Genomic DNA, 21,598 nt, shown 5'->3' on the forward strand with positions numbered 1-21,598 from the left:
AAGCGGCGCTTTAGACAGACCTATCCCTCCTGAGGCGAAAAGCCGGGAGACGCTCTACCCTTTTTAAAAATTGTAATATTGTGCTTACTTGTGTAATATTGTGCTCACTTGTGTGTGTTGTGCTTGATTTTAAAAACACTTCACTCGCCACCACTCGCTTCGCGTCTCAGCCAGCACCCCGCACAGCTGACTGGAAGCTGTCGCGGAGGGAGACACGCCCAGTCAATAGGCCACGCCCCCTTCGACCACTACAAAAGCGCGCGCTGACTGGAAGCGGCGCTTTAGACAGACCTATCCCTCCTGAGGCGAAAAGCCGGGAGACGCTCTACCCTTTTTAAAAATTGTAATATTGTGCTTACTTGTGTAATATTGTGCTCACTTGTGTGTGTTGTGCTTGATTTTAAAAACACTTCACTCGCCACCACTCGCTTCGCGTCTCAGCCAGCACCCTGCACAGCTGACTGGAAGCTGTCGCGGAGGGAGACACGCCCAGTCAATAGGCCACGCCCCCTTCGACCACTACAAAAGCGCGCGCTGACTGGAAGCGGCGCTTTAGACAGACCTATCCCTCCTGAGGCGAAAAGCCGGGAGACGCTCTACCCTTTTTAAAAATTGTAATATTGTGCTTACTTGTGTAATATTGTGCTCACTTGTGTGTGTTGTGCTTGATTTTAAAAACACTTCACTCGCCACCACTCGCTTCGCGTCTCAGCCAGCACCCCGCACAGCTGACTGGAAGCTGTCGCGGAGGGAGACACGCCCAGTCAATAGGCCACGCCCCCCTTCGACCCCCTCTTTCCTTTATAGCCATGTGCAACCATAGGACGCGCAGCGGGCGCGCCGATTGCGCGCCGAAGGCGCGCTTAAGGCAAGCTTGTCTGCGCTCCTCCGCGCCCGGCCGGGCCCAAGGGCCACGTCCCCTGGCTCCCCCAGAGGCGATAGATTGATATACAGCCCAGACCTCCTATGCCAGTTACGGCCACCTATCTCTCCTAAATGCGGCATCCCGATACACCCTTTGGAGATCCCTCGACGCTGTAAGTACTGCAATTTAGACCTATGCATCTCAAACATCAAACCAACAGGCGAGTTAATGAACTATTCCATGCTTCTTTTAAACTGTAGGTCCCTCGTAAAACACTGCCTAGAGATCTCCCTATTACTAGAGGAACACTCCCCAGATGCAATGTTCCTGACTGAGACCTGGCTGAACCATGACTCCCAGCCAGACCTAGCACAAGCTATCATACCAGGGTATCAGATAGCACGAGCAGACCGGCCACAGGGCAGAGGTGGCGGCCTCGTGATCATATATAAAGAAAGCTACATCTGTTGTCACCTATCGGAAGATATTGAGGACTGCGAAAACCTCTCTTTTGCCATCGAATTTTCTCCCAATGCCTGCTTCACCGGCATTCTCATCTACCGCCCTCCCGGTCCCATAGGACAATTCAATACTTCCTTGCTCTCTGTGACCTCCCAGTCGGTTGTCTCCCCTTCCAACTTCTCCCTACTTGGAGATTTTAACATTCATTTTGATAACCCACTAGACCTTTCGGCACAAGAGACCCAGTCAAGCCTGGTCGCATATCAACTCGAGCAACGAGTTCCATCTGCCACACACGAAAAGGGACATCTGCTGGACCCTATTTTCAGCAACTGCGACCAGCTTAAAGTGGGAAACATAACCAGACTTCCCTGGTCAGACCACTTCTTAATAGCCTTCAACTGGACCACAAGTAAACCGCCCTCTTCCTCATTTACTATTAGGAAAACTCGCAACTGGCCCAAACTCCCCATTGACAACTGGGCACAAGCTCTATGCACCATGAGACCCTCCCTCTCCCAAGACCCAACTGTTAACAACAAAAAATATGAAGAATGGATAACCACCTCTCTGGACCAGGTCCTTCCAGAACACGCACCAAATTCTAAGAGACACAGCAAAACAGCTCCCTGGTATACAGAAGAGCTCAGGAACCACAAACGTCTCTGTAAAAAACAGGAGAGAAAGTGGCGCACTTCATACAATCCTGAAGAAAAAGCCACCTATAGGGAAATGATTAGGAACTATAAACTGGCTATTAAATCTTCGCAAGCTGCCTTCTACAATCTTAAAATAACCACGGCAAAATCCAAATCCAAAGAAATCTACCGCATAGTCAACTCCCTGATCAAACCCCCGCCTCCGGTCACAGATAAGAACAACTCACCGACTAAATGCAATGATCTGGCGGAATTCTTCTTCCAAAAAATTAATAAAATGTATCTCTCCTTCCCCAATCCCCCCTCTGACTCCCCTAGCCAGAACCCATACCTGACTTCAAATTCGGCCAAGTGCCTGGAGTCCTTTCCCCTGATAACACTGGAAATCGCACAGACACTGGCACAACAAATAAAATCTGGCTCCCCGTGCGACCCTGCCCCCCCAGGCTCAATTAACCTTGTCAGTACTGCTGTTCTTCCCACGCTCCTGGAGCTCATGAACTCCTCCATAACCAGTAGGACGGTCCCCCCAACATGGAAGCATGCTATGGTGCGGGCCCTGCTGAAAAAACCGTCCCTAGACCCGGCTAACCCCAGTAATTATCGTCCGATCTCGTTACTCCCCTGGGCATCGAAAATTCTGGAGAAACATGTCAATACCACTCTGACAGTGTTTTTAAACCACCTCCTCGACTCCTCCCAAACAGGCTTTCGTACCAAACATGGGACAGAGACGGCTTTACTGGCTGTGACTGAGGAGGCAAGACGGCTCCTGGATCGAGGAGGATCAGTGGCAGTGATCCTCCTCGATCTAAGTGCCGCATTTGATACGGTACATCACAAAATCTTGCTAACCCGCCTTGCCGACTTAGGAGTGACCGGAGTTGCCCTGACATGGTTCAATTCTTTTTTGTCCGACAGAACCTTTCAGGTCTTCAATGGCACATCACGCTCATCCACTCGTCCCCTGGGTTGCGGAGTCCCCCAGGGCTCCTCCTTAAGCCCTACGCTCTTCAACGCTTACATGAGGCCACTGGCTGAGGTTGTTCGTCCGCATGGTGTAAAGATCATCTCCTATGCGGACGACACCCAGCTGGTGGTCTCCCTGGCAGAGAAGAGCGGCCTCCAGGCGCCACCAGACCTAGCGGCCTGTCTGGAGGACGTAAAGAAGTGGATGATGAGCTCATGCCTAAAGTTGAACGATGACAAAACGGAGCTGATGATCCTGGGCACAGCCTCCCCCGTCTCCATAGAGCCGATCTGGCCATCAAGCATGGGAGTGGCCCCACCCCCCAGAGACAACATCAAAAGCTTAGGGGTCTGGCTTGATAAGTCTCTGAGCCTTAACACACAGGCCACTAAGATCTCAGCCACCTGCTTTGGCCTCCTTAGAGTGATCAAGAAGGTCCTTCCCCTCCTCTGCTTCGAGGCCAAACAGATAATCATACAGGGCCTTATCCAATCCCGTTTGGATTTTAATAACGCCCTATACTTGGGAGCCCCGGATTACACCCTACAGAAGCTCCAACGCACCCAGAATTGTGCTGCCAGAGCGCTGCTGGGTATCCCCTGGAGGACCTCAGTGAGAACCAGCTTAAAGACTCTGCACTGGTTACCTGTCAGGGACAGAGTAAAATTTAAATCGCTCTGCATTGCCCACCAGACTTTCTGGGAAACGGGCCCAGACATCAACCGGCCCCTGATCTCTCCCTACAGGCCCAATAAACCCCTCCGCTCTTCTACAGCATTCCTGGCCGAGACCCCCAGAATTCGCAGAGCCAGAGCGGGAGGACGCTCCTTCTCGTACAATGTTTCCAAACTCTGGAACTCCCTCCCTCTGCAGCTGAGGAACAACCCCAACCTGACCACTTTTCGCAAACAGCTAAAAACCCTGCTGTTTAATGCCTAATAAAGTAACCTCAAGAGGGCTCCATCTGTTTTTAGCGCCTGGACGCCTCAGGGCAACTGTAGCGCTCTACAAATCACATTTTCATTTCATTTCATTCATTGTTATGTCCTTACTCCTGCTACGTATTTGCTAGTGTTGACGTCTCAGTCATCGTTTAATTGATATGTACCCCTTAGTCTATTTGCCTGTTCACCCCGCAATGTGTTCTGTTGTACAATACCCGATGTTTGTACTCACTCTCTTGTTTTTCTTCAAATAATAAAAATATCTGTGAGTCCTTACTACTTATCCAGCTATGTACAGCACACCTGGGGCCGAGGACCCGCATCTGACACATAGTAGCAAGCAGGCGTGACCACAGTGTGATGCCTGGTGCTTCCTCGTGAGCTGTCAATATCTACATATCTGGTCTGAGTAGAGACAACCGTTACTCTGAGTATGGCATGACAGCAGGCAGATAAGTGGGCAGGTTAGAGGGGGCTGAAAACTATTAGCTCCTGTCAATATTCTAGTCTGAGAGTAGAAACAGCTGATACATACCCAAGTACTGAGTACTAAGGAATAATATTCAACCATTTCAGAGTGAAAAACATTTAATTTAATCTGATATTTTATTTAGTCTGTTTTTTCTGTGCTATAAGCTAAAAAACACGTTTAATCGATCAAAGATTCAAAAAGTGGCAGTTCGTTTTCACCAGTCCAGAAGTGTAGGGCCAGAAACATAGTTTTAAAACAATTACATTAGAAAAACAACTAACTGGTTTCCATGCACCCTGCTTTAACATCCTATCTACGACTTTTGCTACCCTCGGGTAAATTGCCGGCCTGTGTCACCACCATACAATTCTCTATATAACGGCCAACTGCCAAAAGCCTTTTCTATTGCAGGCGGTTGAATTTTATAATGTGAATATTCAAAGTTCCAGCGAGGGGCACAAACGGCATCAAGCCCATCGCCCCTAACTGGGAATGGCCGGAGGTGGGAAGGGAGGAGGGCTCTCGCGCCTGTTTGCCACGGGCAGTAAAGCCCCCACGACAGGCCCTGTTTACAGTAAGCACTCAGGCTCCGGGGGCCTTGGTAGTCAACTGTTCGCACCTGACTGCTTCCAGTTTGTCACAGATCTTTGGCCGATTGCACGTTCTGTCCGCAAGGCTCTGGCCTTTGAGGGGCCTGAGGCCGTTGATGGGATAGGGTGGCCAGGTCCAGGCTGCACAATGGGCGCTCTGCCTCTGAACTCTTTTTTTAGGTCTCGGCCTGCGTAGGTTGTGTGGCTCTGTGTGTGTTGGGCTCTGTCTATGTGTGTGTGTGTGTGTGTGTGTGTGGCTCTGTGTGTGTGTGTTGGGCTCTGTGTGTGTGTGTTGGGCTCTGTGTGTGTGGCTCTGTGTGGGTAGTTTTTTTTGTAGGTGGGTCTGTGGGAGGGTGGCTCTGTGTGTGTGTAGGTGGCTGTGTGTGTAGGTGGGTCTGTGAGAGGGTGACTCTGTGTGTGTGTGTGTGTAGGTGGCTCTGTGTGGGTGGCTGTGTGTGTGGGTGGCTCTATGTGAATGTCTCTGTGTGGGTGGCTCTGTGTGGGTGGCTTTGTGGGTGGCTCTGTGTGGGTGGCTCTGTGTGGGTGGCTCTGTGTGGGTGGCTCTGTATGTGTGTGTGGGTGGCTTTGTGTGTGTGGCTCTGTGTGTGGGTGCAAATGCAATAGGTCTCGCATTTGCGAGAGATTAAGCTAATGGCATTGTAAATGACAATGCCATTTATTTATATGGTTTAAAAAAATAAAAAAATAAAAATAATGTTATGAGCAATGCCAATAGCTCTAACTTTAACAATGCCGAGACCATTGCATTGTAAATGCTTGTTATTTCAGTGAGGATGCTGTAGGAGAGTAGGATCTGCAATCCTATGATCCCCAGATTTTTGCTTTTTGCTTCACTGGTTTACGACTTTCCCTGGCTGTGGGCCTGCTAATCAGACCCACAGCCTAGCTGTTCTCTCTACTCCAAATTGTACTCAGGTACTGAATTGGCACTGGGCCCTCTCAAGTCCCTGTACCCAGGGCTGAGGTGCACCCAGAAGTCTCCCAGGGGCTGCAGCATGTATTATGCCACCCCTGGGCTGACTAACTAAATCAGACACAACTGGCTGCTTGACAGCTGGGGCAGAGTGGTGTACTCACCCTCTGCTGTAGATATAGTATTCCTATATTAAACCTATATGGACACACAGATCTCCTATCAGTCACTCCTATGGCAGGCCTTAACAATCCTGAAGGCAGAGTGCTTGGAATCGTGTGAGATGGTGCTCTGGCATGAGCTGAGCCTGTCTGCGGCTTTCGGGATCCATCCCTTAGCCGTTTCCATGATATCGCATACCATATACTCTTAAGTGCATTATAATCCTCGCGGTTATATGCCAACTCTGGTATCGCTTTATCAAAACATGTCGAGTAAGGTGTCATACGAATTGGAATACTAACCCCTCGCCAATTCTGGCGACGGGGTTAGCATTCCACCCTTCTAGAGGGACACGACATGTATGTAACCTATAACCCCGGTTAAAGTCAGACATAGCCTTAGCTCCACAAAATGGATGCTGCCACCGAGACACAAGTCTGCCCTCCTGCTGCTGGGAGTCCTCCCAGAGCAGGAGGCAAGGACAAAGGGTTTCCTGCCAGGGGCGGTGCCAGCACCGTCCCAGACAGGATTTTGTGTATCCTAGGTAGGCAGGCCTTTAGAGGAAGGTGACTGCAAGTGGCACCCCGGTGCTCACTGTGCATAGGCCGGCTGAAACCAGTTCCAAGGGCACTCCAGCCCCTGGCCTGGGGAAAGCCCGCCAAAGGAGAGGGGTGTAACCACCCCCCTCCTAGTCCCACCCATAGGGCAGGACTTAGTCGCGTGCCAGCCCCTTTTTGCAGGATAAAGGTAGGACCTGGCCCCCTTCCAAATCAGATCAATCTTTGAATCCTGAACCGACCTTCTTCAAGAAGAACTCAAGACTCTTCCCAAGATTTCTCCCTTGTGACTAAGGAGTAGTCACCCTGCAGCAGCAGGCACCAACCAAGCTTCGCGGTTTGTTGCCAGTCTCTCCTACGGATCAAGACTGCTTCATCACGACGAGAATCGGCTTCCCTGGCACCTCTGACCTCAACCCACATCATCAGCCCAGCTGTGATCTGTGGGTGCGACGAGACCTCGAGGGACCGGCCATCTTCTGAACTGCACGATGCTTGTCCAGCACGAAATCCGAGTGACCCTCGACCGAGTGCTTTGGGGTAAGAGAAGCCCCGACCCTGAGCAGCTCCAGCACCGAAGTTCAGCCCCCCTGCATCCACGAGATCTGCGTGGGGCCCTTCTGCTCTTTGCTGCTAACCGCGTTGTCCAGGTCGCTTGCCCGTTGGCTAGTGACCCCTTCACGACGCTCCACGACAACTAACACTGCTGGTCTGGTTGCTCCAGACTGGCCCTTGCTTCCCTTCTTCAGAGAAGCATCCTGGACCCTCCTGGTCCACTCAAGACGCCATTTTAGGTCCACCGCGTGGGCCTTGCATTTGCCAAGACTTGTTGCCCAATCCTGGGTCCAGCGACGTCGACAGCAAGTACCTTCGTGGGACAGCTCGCACCTCCATCCTGGTCGCCGACAACGCCTCCTGGTCCGAGAGACTGCAGAGCCCAGCAGCGCCCACTCACCTGACTGCGGTGACTTCGCCCGGTGCCATCCTGGTGCCCACTTAATCACTGGCTAGTGATTCAGAACTAGGTCCCCTCTGCTTTCAGGTTTTCTTCTTCCCTGATCCAGGCTTGGATCTCTTCGAACTTTTCTTCACTGGCCGCCTGCCAGCAACTTCTTCTTCAGGCTCCTGGTCCGTCAACGTGGGTTTCCGACGCAACTTGAACCCTATGCAGCCGCAGCCCCTGGGCTAGGTAAATCCAGCACTCCGGTGCCCCAGCATAGTCCAACACTCCAAGTGTTCGGATCCACTCCCGTTTTCGTCCCAGCTAGTCGGGTTCGCCCGAGAACAGTAACTTTGTGAGTTCTAGTTTCCATAGACTTTTTCCCGCCTTACGCGTGAGAGTTCCCACTCTGCACGTGGCGCCCCTAGGCCTCCTGCTCCTAACCTAAGTGTTCAGTATTGTAGGCCTAGCGTTTCTAAAGCCTCTGAGAATCGTTACTTACCTGCTAGTAATTTGCATTCCACTTTTGTAGTATATGGTTTTTCGTGCCCCTCGGGCATTTGTGTAAATTGTGCGACTTGAAGTATTTTTATAAGAGTTTTGTTGTGTGCTTAGCTCCCTGTCTCATAAAGAGCCAGGGTAGTCTTGTTATAAATAAATACACTGTTTATTTTCATAACAACTTGGGTGGTGTCCTTTCACTTGGTGTTCAAGGGGTAATGTGATGGTAAAACAGCTGGCTTAACACGCCCTCTAGTGTCTTAGCCTTAGACTGCTCGTATCCATGCTACTAGGATAGCTGGTCTATAAGGTTGACTTACAACCAATCATCAATAAGGGTTGTTTGGACTGATATATAGTGATCACTAGAATAGTGAACACTGCACATCAGGCCAACTTCTCACATTGGTGAGCAGCGGTTGGGATTTGAGCTTGCTGTTGTTTTACCACACATATCCTAAGAATATCTTGTGAAAGATCACATAAGTACTACGGTACATATAACTTAGCCTAGAATACTCTGAGTTCTACTGAACCAGCTGTTGTAGCTCCTAGGGCCTAGCACACCCTAAACTACAACTCTAGCAAGGGATCACTAGGCAAACATATAGTGTAGGTAAGTGCACCACTTACACCTCACTAGAAAAGCATGTCTACCCAAGGAGAATCTACTGAGACTCCCCTTGTGGATCTTGAACCTCCACAGGTCAAATCAAGATATGCAGCTCTCAGTTTCCAGGAGATGAGACAAGTGTGTACCTCCAGGAAATTGAAACAGGGGTCTAACCCCACCATTCCCTTTCTGATAGGTCTCTTAGAGACATATGATGCGAGAAAGATTTCTCCGCTAGAAGGGAATATGCCAGCCTTAGAGAGTACCACTGGGGATCCAGACCTCCACAACACTGTAAATGCAGTTGAGGAGGAGGAGCCTGAGGAACTCTCTGGGGATGAGGTAGACAAAGGTCTTGAGGTAGTCAGAAGGCTAACTAGGGCCAACATAGACTTGCTTGGGCTAGGATCTGGGGGACCCCCAGTACTGACCCTAAGTAGGCCTAACCCTGGAGTTAGGAGAGATAGATCTCTTTCTAGGGACTCCAATAGATCTCTGCACTCTAATGCCTCTTCTCAGAGGAGAAGGAACTCTCCACAGAGGAGATTGACTTCCCCTCAGAGAATGGAGCATGAAGCCTTGATGAGGCAGGCTACTCTGAGGATTGAAAGGGAAGAACTTGCCCTGGCCAAAGAAAAGCTTGCCTTTGCTAGAGAGCAGCAGATGAGTGGGTTAGCTCCCACTGGTGGCAGCAATCTCCCAAGAGATAGAGAGAAGGGTTTAGATACTAAACACCTGACAAAGATAGTGCCCCCCTTTAAACAAGGGGATGACATCCAGAAATGGATGGCTGCTTTGGAGAGGGCCTGCACTGTGCAGGGCATTCCCCAGAGTCAGTGGGCAGCTATACTGTGGCTCTCCTTTGATGGCAAAGGTAGAGATAAGCTCCTCACTACAAGAGTGGAGGATGCTAACAATTACCAGGTCCTGAAGAACACACTGGTTGATGGGTTTGGTTTAACCACTGAGCAGTACAGGTTGCTGTTCAGAGACACCCAGAAAACTCAGTCTCAGGACTGGTCTGACTTTGTGGATAGTGCCACTAAGGCTTTGGAGGGCTGGTTGCTGGGTAGCAAGGTTACTGATTACACAGGATTGTATAATCTGATGATGAGAGAACAAATTTTAAATAATTGTCAGAACCAGTTGTTGCACCAGCACCTTGTTGATTCAGATCTGACCTCTCCCCAAGAATTGGGAAAGAAGGCAGACAAATGGGTCAGAACAAGGATCAAGCAGAACCAGAACCAGAACCAGGGTGGTCAGAAGAAAGCAGACCAGAAGGGTAATGCTAAGAGTGAACAAAATGACCAGAAGTCTTCAACAGGTCCCCAACAAACCAAAGAGGGTGGGGGTCAGGCTTCACAGCAGAAAAAGAAGACTCAAGAAGGCCAGTCAAAAAGGTGGTGCCAGTACTGTAAAAGTAAGTCTCACTGGTTTAGTGAGTGCACCAAAAGAGGAGGGAAAACCTCTACCACTACAGCCCCTAAGGCAACTGCACCCCCTAGTACAGTCAGTAGTGGTAGTGCACCTCCCAAGGGATTAGTTGGGTTAACCTTGGGAACTGAGGAGTCTGACAACTTAGTTGGCACACTCACTCAGGCTGTCCTTGCCTGTACAGGGGATATGGATATGTCCCGTGATGTAAGTCCCAATACTTTGGGCAAATACAGGCAGACACCTTTAATCAATGGCAAAATGGCTCAGGCCTATAGGGACACTTGTGCCAGTGTCACCATGGTGACACCTAACTTTGTGGACCCTGGACAGATCATGCCAGGTACAGATTTCCTGGTGACCAATGCCAGCAACGTCACTACCAGTCATAGTATGGCGATTGTTGCTTTCTCCTGGGGAGGGGTAAGTGGCCAAAAGAAAGTTGTGGTTAGTTCAGACCTCCCAGTGGATTGTTTGTTGGGCAATGATTTGGAGTCATCCCTATGGTCAGAAGTGGAGCAGAGGACTCACATGGAAATGTTAGGCTTGCCAGCACATGTGCTTGCTGTGACTAGGTCACAGGCCAGAAGATGCCCCACTGAACAGGTGCTGGATCCTGGAAGAAAGGACCAGACACCTTCCAAGAAGAAGAGCAGTAAGGGTAAGGCTTTGCCTTCCCCCTTGCCCCAGGTTGAGGATCAAGTCTCTGAGGAGGCTGATCTGAGGGAAACTGAGCCTAAAGAGCTTGAACTTGATCAAGTTGAGTTTCTGGGCTCAGTGGGACCCTCCAGAGAAGACCTGGGGAAAGCACAGTTAGACTGCCCTTCCCTTGAACCCCTCAGACAGCAGGCTGCTGCTGAGGCTGCAGGGAATGCCACAGGTGCCCACAGGGTATACTGGGAAGATGGACTCCTGTACTCTGAGTCAAGAGACCCCAAGCCTGGTGCAACCAGGAGGCTGGTCATCCCCTTGTCTCTGAGAGGTTTCCTTCTCACCTTGGCCCATGAAATTCCCCTTGCAGGTCACTTAGGTCAGACAAAGACTTGGGACAGACTTGTCTCACACTTTCACTGGCCCCACATGAATGAGAATACCAAGGAGTTTTGTCGCTCCTGTGTCACTTGCCAAGCCAGTGGTAAGTCAGGTGGCACAACAAAGGCCCCCCTCATACCACTACCTGTGGTGGGGGTCCCCTTTGAAAGAGTGGGGATTGACATTGTTGGTCCAATGGAACCCCAGACAGCATCAGGGCACAAGTTTATACTGGTGGTGGTGGACCATGCCACCAGGTATCCTGAAGCTATTCCACTTAGGACCACTACAGCACCTGTAGTGGCAAGGGCCCTAGTTGGAGTGTTCTCCAGAGTGGGCTTCCCTAAGGAGGTCATTTCTGACAGTGGTGCAAACTTCATGTCAGGATATCTGACTGCAATGTGGAAGGAGTGTGGTGTGAACTACAAGTTCACCACACCCTACCACCCACAATGCAATGGGCTTGTTGAGAGATTCAACAGGACCCTCAAAGGGATGATTCATGGACTACCTGAAACTCTTAGGAGAAGATGGGATGTCCTGATCCCCTGCCTCATGTTTGCTTACAGAGAGGTCCCACAGAAGGGGGTTGGCTACAGCCCTTTTGAGCTTCTGTATGGGCATCCTGTAAGAGGACCCCTGTGCTTGGTGAAGGAAGGATGGGAGAGACCTCTCAAAAAACCTGCAACCTGTGGAAAAGTAAATTCTGCCATGTTCTGTGTCCCTACGTGTCATCCATCATATGTTATGTGTGCATGATTAATATGCATATGTATTCCCTATGTTCGATTCAAGACGCAATTATAGTTGTGTCCACCTCTAGTATGTCAGTTTCCAGTCCTCGTGAATACTACGAATATCAGGCCTATGTAAAGCTACGTTGCCACGTCTCTCAGTGTGCACGTTATTTCATTGTAAAGTCCCCGTTTCTAGGCCTCAAAAGGGCCTGGACACCAGATTCAGCTCCTGTCTCCTGAAGCCTCGCTGAGGAGCGATACAGCCCCCACCTGTATCCTCGACCCTTCACTTACTTCCTGCCTCGCAGTGCCCGGTTCAGCCTGGCTCTGCCTCTGAGTCTGCCAAGAATATGTTATGATTCCAGTTATCAGTTCAGTCCTCCTTCTCTGCATTCCTAAGCTACCGAACTGCATCAATAGTTTCCGTCATTGTCTAGCCTTTCCGGCTCCACGTTAGAGAAATACTGCATTTAATGGTCATTTAATATTCTTCATCACGCACTACATGTAGAATAATGCATGGTCCAGTCTTAGAATCAAGTTAGCCTTCCCCTCCTGACTTCTAGTTTATATCAACATGTTCTCTAAACATCAGATACTAGATACTGCTTAGGTACATGTCGCCCTGACTCTCCAGACTTCAGTCTCTGCTCCTAGCACAGAGTTCATAGCCCCCAGTTTCTCCTAGTGATACGTCATTGCCAGCTCGCGCGCACCACCAGGTTAGAGGTCCCGGCTCCTTAGGTAGCCCCCTCCATGTTTCCGCCCCATTCATGACATATTCTGTTACGTTTGCATCACATGTCTATGTATACGCCCTGTTACACCCACTTTCACCCTTATCTTTCGCGACTGCTACGCGTCACACCCTTTGCTCCACCCACTGTTCCGCCTATCATATGTACTGTAATGCAACTGTTTTACTATATATGCTTGTGTATTGTTATTAAATGCGAGCGCGCTCATCCCAGATCCAGCCCCGGCAGCTGCTGGGCCCTGCCATCCTATTCCTATGCAGGTTGTCCTGTTCCTGTCCTTTATGCTGTAATAAACCTGCGAAACTCCTACTACCTCGAATCTTGACTCTTATTTATTGAGCTATCTGTTATTCATTTATACATTCAAAAATAGGGTATTATTTATTTATTTACCACATAATGGCGCCCGAACAGGGACTTGCCCTTTCCCCACGCGCCGGTGAAGCCACGCCGGCCCCCTGACCCTCTGCAGCCGTGACGGAACCATACCGTGCACGTGCAGATATTTCTGCTTCAAGTATCCCTCAGGCCCACGGAGGAGACGGAGGAGGCGGTCCAGCATCCAGACGAGGCGGTGGAGGAATGCGGCGAGTCCCGACCAGAGCCCAAGCCAAGAGTCCAAGGTCCGAGGTATCCGGAGGTCCACCCGTAACTTAAGTCCGAAGTTCGTTGTCCGTCGTCGAAGCAGTCCAGTCCAGTCCAAGGCCTTCCGTTCTTGCTGCCCGGTGAGTACCATTACTGGGGTAGTATCTAGACAGGGTCAATCTAATTGACTCTGGTCCGTGGGTTGGTGGTACCCAGACACACAAACGAAGTGTCCACTTCGGTGGATGCGGGTCCTGACGTGTCTCTTTATGAGACCGGTAAGTTTCGTACTGTTTCAGCAGTGCATCTAGTTTCTGTTCCAGTCAGTTCTGTTCTCGAGAAAATTCATATAAAGTCATATATTCTGTGTTCCGTATTCCAGGTGGTATTCTGTTCGAACTGTTATTCATAATGTTCTTCATGTATCTTGATGTTGTGGTATGAGTGAGAAGTGATTTTCGTGTTTATTGTGTATTGTATTGTGTCCAGATTATAGTTCAGTCATGCCGCTGTTTTCAAAGTTACGTCAGTTAAAAACTAGAAAGGGTTTGTTAGAGGAAGCAGTTCCTGTCCCGCCTAGGGACAGTCCAGGTCATTTTATGTATCAGAAGCATGGCATAAGTGCCATACTATATCTAGATTTATGGGTAAAGTATACAAAACAGTTAGAAGAAAAGTATAGATGGCCCGTATCGGGTACATGGGATGCCGAGTGCATCATGCGAGTAGAAGAGGCATTATGGAAAAAGAAAGCCAGACAATCACAGAAAGATGCCATCGAGCTATGGCGTAAAGAAGCTCATAAAAGAACCGAAAAAGAAATCAGAAAGTCAGAATTAAGTAGAGAATCCTCGGAACGAGCACAAGAAAAAGAACTAATCGAGATAGGTGAACAAGTCAAAGCCGAACAGTCAGACAGACAGAGGAATGCCCTCATTAAGGGTATGTATCCTCTTCTTGCCGAGGGCTTGCCAAAAGCGACCCCGGAGGCATCCAGTAATTTTCCGCCACCACTAGTTCCGATCAAGTTACGTCACAAACCAACCGCAGCTGATATTTTCATCTCGTCCTATTTGGACGACACAGTCCCAGAATATGCAAATCCTGTTCCCGCTCCACCAGTCCCTGTAAATCAGGCACTTCCCGTTCCTCCAGACACCGGGGCACCCTTTGCAGCACCTGCTACGGTCCCCCCGGTCCAGCCCGCCATACAAGTCCAGCCCGCATTCCAATTTCCCACCCTGCCAGGACGAAAAGCATCAGTTGATGATTCTAGTCTAGGGGCCGCAGGAGGAGGTCCTCCTCGAACCCCGCCGCCACATAAGCGTTTAACGGCAGCCGAATTACATATGCAAGCGTCACAACGTACGCCCAGACTGTCTGTTGCAGAAATAAGAAAATCCCTTGCCGAATGCTGCTATGACCCAGTCCCAGGCGAAGATGATATGGTTTTATATTCATTACGCGTAAGAAATGTGGCCGAGTATCTAGTCACCCTACCAGATATGAAGGAAGATCTAGACAGAATATATCGTTTCATCCGTACAGGGGAAGATCCAGAAAGTATTAGTGATGTCATGTCCCAAAGGAAAGCTGAGACCCAGCTCATGATATTAAAGTTTCTGATTAATTGTCTAATAAGAGAACAAGATTACCTGTCCAAAAATCAGGCCGAAATGAAAGCCCTGATGAAGTGGAGTAATAGTATAGCCGAGGGTAAGCACAAGACTATCGGTGCTATGGAGAGTATGTACAAGAAAATCCGTAAAGAAATAATAAAGTTACACGAACAACGTAAAGCAGCACAAGTAAACGAGAAAGAAAGTAACTCTGATACTGAAGAGTTAGACGACGAGAATTCCGCCAGAATAGCGTATGTAGGACAACCTAGATTTCCAGATCGCCATTTACGTCTAGAACCCAAGTCTACGTTCCATCATCCAGTACCAGACCAAGGTTCTCTAGAACAAGTATTTCAAGCTACCGATCACATTCTGAAATCACGAATCGGTTACAGTGAGTTAAGTACTATGCATGAACAAGAACTAGCCCGATCAGCAGTCCGATGGATTACTGATTCTACCACTTTTCCAGACGAAATAGTGGCACAAATGTTTCTGAAAATGCCCCCAGCCGAGCAACGACTGGTGGGTATGTATATGATTCAGCACCTCATTACTCTGTATGAGGGTCAACATTCTGATCCAGGTCCGTTACATGATATCCTGAACGAGTTACTCCAGTATAGATGGAGAGGTCTAGGTACCGATTTAATTAGTGTCATTCTAGAACAGCGCCACAAATATAGAACGTTTCTGAACCCGCATTTTGTTCATGTCTCACCCCCAGAAGGTAAACCATTTTACATAGACAGACAGAATCCGTTACGAGAAGTCCACCCAGTTAGAGGAACGGGTGGCGAAATGCAGCGAGTGTTTGTATACACTCCGATCACAAAGATGGAACTTCTGGAGATGAAGAAATTAATTCCCTGTCATGATAAAGATCCAGCAGGGTTCCATAGAGAATTAAAAGACATGCTCCGTATGGGAGAATACACGTATCCAGATATAATTAAAATGTTAAAGGTTCTGTTGCCCGCAGGGGTGTATGAAAAGCTCAAGGAAAAAGACTGGGAGGTGGGAGAGAAAAAGATCGATTGGGCAGTCCTAGAAGCTGAAGATAAGATACGAGTACCAGGTACCGGTCTCGGAGATAAATGTAAAGAATTACCTGAATTATTGATTCAAGTTTTACCCAGATTATTGACAACTAGAAAAGAAGACTGGGATGCAATCTCAGCCTGTAAACAGAAACAAGACGAAGATATTAGTGATTTTTATTCTAGATTTGAGAAATGTTTTAGCATCAACAGTGGCCTCAAGACAAGTAGTGAGTCATACCCTCACCTTTTTGTTACTAAATTAGTCGAGAATTCAAGTTCACCAATTAAAAATCGAGTTCTGAAAGTCGAAAGTACCTGGCAAGCTAATACCCCGTCCCAGATGTTGCAGATGCTCCAATACCACCAGAATAGAATCAGAGAAGAGCAAGAACATGAAAGAAAACGTATGAAAGACACGAAAATGAAAGTACTAGTTGCACAATCTGTTCCTCAAGACAGTCAGAAGAGGGGTCCGAATCAAGCCAGTCATCCTGCAGCTCCCGTTAAAGGGAATTGCAATTATTGTAAACAGCCAGGTCATTTTATAAACGAGTGTGCAGTTCTGAAACACAACATAGCTACTGGTAAGACTAAAGAAAGACCACGTCCGCCTAGACAAGAACAAGTTTCACAGACTCCTCAGTTACAGAATGCACCACAGACAGTTACAGCACCGCAGCCTATCGCTGCAACACAGCATGTCACACAGCAGATGTACCAGTATGCACAGTCTGAGTATCCAGAGTACCAACAGTATTCATGAAACAGCCTAGAGAGGGAGGTAGGCTTGCCTCTCATCGAGATACCTGTAGATCAAGAAGGTCCCTATGTTCATAGTCAAGTATTAGGGAAAGACAGAATGTTTTTGATTGATACAGGGGCAAGTAGGACCACAATTAGTCACGCCGAAGTTCCAGGGGCTCCGCTCTCAGGCTCAAGAAATGTTTCCCTTGGATTTTCAGGAAAGCCTATCGTAAATGAGATCTCAAAGCCAGTTTCTCTAGAAGTAGGTCCATTGTCCCGCACTACTGATCTGTTACTTACTAAGTCATGTCCAGAAAATCTATTAGGCATTAAGACACTGAAAGAGTTAGGTGCAGTTATATGCTGTTCCCCAGAGGGAATACGATTGTTCCTACGTGACTTTAAGGGTCACTATGTTTTACGAGATTTTGATTCAAGACTGTCTAATGTTCCACAGCACTTATGGGCGCAAGGTCCAACTGATGTAGGTTACATGCAAATCACACCCTATCGTGTGACTCTCAAGCCAGGTGTAGTGTTACCACGATTCAGACAGTACAGATTGCCACCTGAGGCTGTAGCAGCCTTATCCAAAATTATTGACGAGCTCATGGCTCAAGGAGTGGTTGTAGAAACTGACTCCAATGTATGTAATTCTCCGATCATTCCAGTCATGAAACGTACTGATCCAAATGCACCCCCAGTATATCGATTAGTGATTGACCTACGAGAGCTTAATAAGTGTATTATTCCTCAGTACCCAGTTGTCCCAGACATCTCTTCCCTATTAACAGCCATTGATTCCGAAGCCACGTTCTTTACTGTAATCGACCTCAAGAACGCGTTTTTTAGTGTTCCCATTCATCCAGACAGCCAGTTCCTTTTCGGATTTTGTTTAAATGGAAGGAGCTATAAATTCACACGAGCTCCTCAAGGTTTCACAGAAAGCCCTAGCATTTACAGTCAAGCACTTAAGAGACAACTAGACAACATTCACATGCCAACTGACACTGCCCTGCTCCAGTATGTCGATGATCTACTGATCACAGCCCGTTCTGAACGTGCTTGCGAGCAAGCATCCCTTACAGTCTTGTATTTCCTAGCCGAGATGGGGCACAAGGTGTCCCCTTCTAAGCTTCAATTCTGTGTCCAGCAAGTGGTATACTTAGGACACTTACTGTCCAAGAGGGGTAGGCAGTTGACACCAGACCGTATCCAGTTAATAGCGAGTCTTCCTCAGCCCAAGACCCAGAAGGAGGTACGTGCTTTTATTGGCCTTACTTCTTACTGCAGACAATGGATTCCTCAGTATGCATTTCTAGTCAAGCCATTGATACAGTTAACGACACAGGAGGCAGCCGTATCGACTGTCCTCCCTTGGACATCTGAACATACACTTAGTTTCAATGAGTTAAAGAAAGCCCTATGCCAAGCTCCAGTTCTAGCGACACCGAACTACAGTAAGCCTTTTACACTTTTCGTTACTGAACGCGAAGGTACAGCATTATCTGTTCTCACACAAGATCAAGCAGGACAATACAAGCCATGTGCTTATTTTTCGAGCACATTAGATCCTGTAGCCCAGGCTCTGCCTGCGTGCCTCAAGTCAGTTGCAGCCACAGCACTAGCTATCAGGCAAAGTGATTCTATAGTCTTAGGACATACCTTGACAGTACAGGTTCCACACTCTGTGGAAGTTCTTTTGAACCGAACACAAACTCAGCACTTGACAATTGCACGTTTAACAGGTTATGAATTGACATTATTCCAGCCACACATAGAAATCAGACGCTGCAACATCCTTAATCCTGCTACACTGTTACCATCAGTTAATTCAAATCCAGCCACACATGATTGCGTGGAAGTAGTTAACATTACGACAAAGCCAAGACAAGATCTGACAGATACTCCGTTACCAGACCCTGACCTGACACTTTATGTGGATGGTTCATGTATGAGAACAAGTACAGGAGAACTAGTCGCCGCGTATGCAGTGACTACTGACACCGAAGTTATTGAAACACACCGTATTGACACCCTGTCCGCTCAAGCAGCAGAGCTAGTTGCTCTGACACAAGCCTGCATACACGCCAAGAACTTGAAAGTTAATGTCTACACGGATTCACGTTACGCATTTGGAGTTGTACACGACTTCGGAGTGCTCTGGCAGGAGAGAGGTTTCATGACTTCTCATGGAACCAAGATTCAGCATGGTCTCCTTATTCAAGCTCTGTTAGATGCCATACATTTACCGACATCTATCGCTATCATGAAATGCAAAGCACATACGAAAGTTACTGACATTATTTCCCAAGGTAATGATCTAGCAGATCGCACAGCCAAGCTTACAGCACAGACTCCAGACATTCCAGTTAATCAGACACATACTCCAGATCCGACTACATGTATGACAGTTAAGGACCCTACTCAAGATGTCATAGACATACAGTTACATGCTACTCCCGAAGAAATTAAGAAATGGTCCGAACAAGGAGGGGTCCAGACAGATCAAGGATGGTTAACGAAGGGTAGAGCCACATGGTTTCTCCCCGACTCTATGGTTCAAGTCATTATTAATACCGCACATAGTCCAGCACATTTAGGAGAAAAAGCTATGTTAGACAGTATCCAGAATATTTGGTTCAACAAACATTTACGAGCTGCAGCCAAGCAGAAAGTCCGTACCTGTATGATATGTTGTCAGTTTAATCCAGGTAAAAGTGTCCCGGTGGAACAAGGTGGATTCCAGCCCCCTGACCACCCTTTTGAAGTCCTCCAGATGGATTATATTCAGATGGAGCGATGTCGAGGTTTCAAGTATGTCCTTGTAGTTGTATGCGCTTTGTCCAGGTGGACAGAAGCATATCCAGTCCCAGATTACACAGCCGCGACCACTGCCAAGCAGTTGGTTTGTGAGTTCTTCCCCCGTTATGGACTCCCTAGAGTCGTATATTCTGACAACGGCCAGCCATTCTCATCTGAACTCATGAAGCACGTTTCCCTGTTGTTAGGGTACCAGTGGAAGTTTCATTGTGTACGCCATCCTGAAGCAGCCGGTCTCGTAGAGAGACATAATCAGACTCTGAAAATCCGTATCGCCAAAGTATGCAAAGAAAAAGGTGTGGACTGGCTAGTAGCTCTGCCAGTCGCTTTATTTTATATGCGCATGGTCGCACATTCCAGATCAGGTCTGTCCCCGTATGAGGTCGTATTCGGCCGCCCCCCCAATATGTGGGGTACTCCTAGACCCCGAAGTATTACCGATGTTTCAAGTAATATGCTGACAGATTACCTAGCTTCCTTGATGTCTGCCCTCAACTCATGTCGTTCACAGGTTGCCGCCGCATTTCCAGACAATACCGAGGTGGCACCGCATGAAATCGTTCCAGGATCCATGGTGTTGGTGAGGAATTTTGACAGATCAAGTCCGCTGGAGCCTCGCTGGAAGGAGCCCCGACAGGTCCTCCTCACCACCCGTACAGCCGTGAAGTTGGAAGGTCGCAAAGGCTGGGTGCACCTTTCTCATATAAAAAAGTTTTATGGACTGAAACCCGTCTTAAAGAACATTTCCCAGGATTTGAAGGATTGCCAAAGCACCATTTTTAAGGACTGTCCCGCAAAAGACAATGTTACTACACCCCCCCTGTTAGAGAAAACTCCGCAACAGGAGTATAAGTTAAAACTCCGGTCTAGTAAAATAAGTCAGTCAGTTTGATTGTCTAAGTCCTCCCCTAGGTGAAACGGTTAGACTGTTTCTGACATGTATAAAATAGACCCCCATAGTGAGAGAGTCAGTCAAAACTCAATTCGATGTATCGTTTTTCTATGTTTCATATTGTTTCTCAGCATTATGATTTCCTGCACCAGTTATGCATTTTACCTGTATCTTCCAGTTCCTCATGTAAATATGTCTTCTAATGCTACAGTAGAGCACACGTTTAGTGACCTACCTCCCCATGAACTCTCTTACCGCCTCGCTATGCGAAATAATTCTTTCATCCGCATGTTACATTACTCACATCAGACCAGCAATGCCACTAATTGTTGGGTGTGTGGTCGACTCCCCCCTTTCCAGATGCCGAAGGGAGTTCTGCCACTTTTTCCTTATCCATTTTCACATAATGGTTCGTGTGGAGCATGGTCCACGTTAACGTCATCCTCAACAGATATGTCTTTTCTTAACAGTACATGTTTCCCAGACAAGCAAGGTCTCCCCCACAGAACAGGTTTAGATCTAGAAAATGAAGTGTATAATTTAGGTAACTATTCTTCGAATTTCATGGTCCTGAATGTTCAGTCTGATACTACTCCAGACTTACCTGCTATTTCAGTATTACCAGTCAAAGGCGAATTATGTGTCCGAAATTATGGTTCTGTACATGTAGGACATAGTGATTGTACTACTATTGTCAAGTATAGTGACAGTGGGAAATCTATTTTCAAAGCTTCACGTCATTCTTATTTTATTTGTGGTCAAACTGCATATGTTCGTCTGCCCCTCGATTGGGAGGGAACCTGCTACATTGCCTTCCTACTGCCACCTGTTTTCCTAGCCCCATCTGATTATCACAGAAACACACATCTAGTACACATTAGACATAGAAGGGAGTCCCCAATTGTCGATTATACTGAAACTGCTCTAGAACAATATACAGATTTCAATAGAGGTTTCTTCTTCTTTATAGGACCTATCCAGAATAGTAAACTGATCCGTAGGTTTACAAGAACCCTCGAAGCTGTAGTAAATGAGACTGCCTCTGCTCTAGGTAACTTAACCGAAGAGCAATCTGCTATGAGATTTGTCGTTTTACAGAATCGTCTCGTCCTTGACGTCATACTGGCCGATAGGGGCGGGGCCTGTAGAGTCATCGGATCTAGTTGCTGCATTTTCATTCCAAATAACGCGCCGTCTGTTTATTCAGCTATAACCAGACTCCATAAAATTGCCCATCTGATACACCAAGATCCAGG

The sequence above is a fragment of the Lissotriton helveticus genome, chromosome 5_1, assembly GCF_964261635.1.
Source record: "Lissotriton helveticus chromosome 5_1, aLisHel1.1, whole genome shotgun sequence".
In the NCBI taxonomy this organism is placed as follows: domain Eukaryota; kingdom Metazoa; phylum Chordata; class Amphibia; order Caudata; family Salamandridae; genus Lissotriton; species Lissotriton helveticus.